Here is a 2,416-nt window from a genome sequence, read left to right as displayed (position 1 = left end):
GGAATGCCCTGCCCATTAAGGTGGTAAAGACAGAGTTCATTGTGGGTTTCAAGAGAGAAGTAGATGTGGACGTGTAATGAAACTATATTTGTCAAAGGCAAACTCTACCTGGAGTCACAGAGTACATTTGTAAGAGAGCGTTAAAATTTGATTAATGAGTCAGTGCTTTGCGTCTCGGGAGATGGAAGTGTTGGCTTCAGTGGTTTGCTCAAACACTGTGAAGGTGCTGTGTGGCTTTCCTCATAACTCATTCTTAAAATAATAACAATCCTTGCGTTTGATACAGCGCCTTATCACTTCTTCTCGACGTCTCAAAGTGCTTCACAGAATACACTGTAAAGTGAGTTGACTGTGTATTTGTGGGCGAAACCCGGCAGCTAATTGCGCACAGCAGTGTCCCACAAACAGTCGTGAATTGAGTGATCAATTTATTTAATGTATTTTTTTGAATTGTCATCCACGGAAAAGTGATCCCCAAATCAACCAACAACCGGGTTCCTACTTACTGCTTGGTAAACAGAGGTGTGTGTGTGTGGAGTAAGGAAACTTGCCTAACGTTTCGCCCTGCCGGGAATCGAACCCAGGTCCACTCGCTTGTAAGGCGAGTGCTGTAACCACTGAGCTACAGGACTCCACACAATTCTTCAGTAGATGGGGGTCTCCAGCCCAGTCCAGACCACAACCACTAATCCTTTCTCAGACACATCTTTTCTTTCTATAATCTCCCGCTATTGCCTTCTTTTGTCCTGCACCACCAACAAATCTGATCTCGGCATCTCACTTTCCTTTCTGCATAGATCCTGCCTGACCTATTGAGTGTTCCCAGCGACTTCTGTTTTTACAACAGCTAATTGTTGGTTAGGATTATTTTGATCATGAAGAAAGGCAGACAAAATATCATACTCAACAAATGATATTAACAACAATTAGATGGAGGCTGAACGCCTGCAAGCATGTCGCCAGGGAAGATTTCTGTGCAGAGAGGACTGGGTAACAGTCGGGGAAGCTACAGTCAAGCAGTTGAGATGCTCTCTGGAACTCTAATAATAATAATAATCCTTGCATTTGATATAGCGGGTTATCACGTCTCCCAGACGACTCAAAGAGCCTTACAGCTATATACTGTAAAGTGAACTGACTGTATGTTTTGTGGGCGAAATCCGGCACCAATTGCGCACAGCAGTGTCCCACAATCAGTCGTGGATTAAGCGACCACATTTTTTTGTGGGCGAGACTCGATTAATAGACATCCAACACAAAGAACCGAAGTGATCAGCGTATGAGTAGATTGCGAGTTTAAACATCCATTATCGTGATCCAGCAAATCCTGTTTCTTTTTAAATTAAGAAGTCCTGCTCCAATTGAGACTTTTATTACACATTTATTTGGTGTTTTTATGTACCCATCCAAATATAATATGCTGCATATGAGTATTTTGGTTTCCCAGGAGCGGGAAAAGTCCAACACGAGCTGTTTGCCAACAGCAGTAAATGTTCAATTGCCACAGCAGTGTCCCCAAAACAGTCGTGAAGTGAACGATTGCGTTTTTTAACAATAATAATAATAATTTGGTCACTAAATCCACAACAACAACAACAACAAGTAACACATTCCTTGGTCCGCTCATTTCTCATTTCTCCCCCCTGACTCCAGCTCGGGTCTGAAATGCTGTACACTGTCCAGCGCCTTGGGACGTTCTCCCGACGTGAAAGGCGCTATACAAATGTAATCGGGTTGTTGTTGTTGGAGACAATCCGCGACTGTTTGTGGGACACTGCTGTGCGCAATTGGCTGTCGCGTTTCGCCCAAAAGATAAACAGTTAATTCACTGTACAGTATATTCTGTGAAGTGCTCTAAGACATCTCAAAGACGTGATAAGGCGCTATATCAAATTCAAGGATTATTATTATTATAGTTTCAGAAGACAGTTTTACGGAGGAATAAAGATAGATTTCAGAAGCAATTTGGGAACAAAGTTTTTTTTTAAACAATGCAAATTTACATTTTTACAATGTCTTTCACGTCCGCAACAAGGAGCTTGACAAGTCCTGGTTTGGTCCCTGATCCTGGGGTGGGAATCAAAGTTGTGAAGTACTTTGAGACGTCTCAATGACATGATAAGGTGCTACATCAAAAAGGTTGGCCAGGAAACCAGGAGAAACTCCCTTCTTATTTTGAATAGTGCCGTGGGATGCTTAACATCCACTTGAGCTGGCAGACAGGAACTCGGTTTAACGACTCATTCCGAAGGACGGCACATCCAACAATGCAGTCAGTCCATCCAGACCATGTGAGTTCAAAGTCACAATGTGGGACTTTAACCCACAGCCTTCTGCCTCAGAGGTGGGAATGAGTCAGGCTGACTCTCAATTGAGATGTAATGCATCGAAGTTATAATAATAATAATCCTTGCAT

At 42.8% G+C, this 2,416-nt stretch overlaps 1 non-coding gene across 1 annotated transcript; it reads right to left on the bottom strand.

Annotated features, from left to right (window-relative positions):
- Positions 1–559: 559 nt before the first annotated feature.
- Positions 560–632, bottom strand: trnav-uac. Its single transcript has one exon. It is a non-coding gene; the product is annotated as a tRNA-Val (tRNA).
- Between the last annotated feature and the right edge of the window lie 1,784 nt (positions 633–2,416).

The sequence above is a fragment of the Callorhinchus milii genome, unplaced genomic scaffold, assembly GCF_018977255.1.
Source record: "Callorhinchus milii isolate IMCB2004 unplaced genomic scaffold, IMCB_Cmil_1.0 Scaffold1, whole genome shotgun sequence".
In the NCBI taxonomy this organism is placed as follows: domain Eukaryota; kingdom Metazoa; phylum Chordata; class Chondrichthyes; order Chimaeriformes; family Callorhinchidae; genus Callorhinchus; species Callorhinchus milii.
The sequence above is the reverse complement of the archived record's forward strand: the minus strand, read 5'-3'. Positions and strand labels throughout refer to the sequence as shown.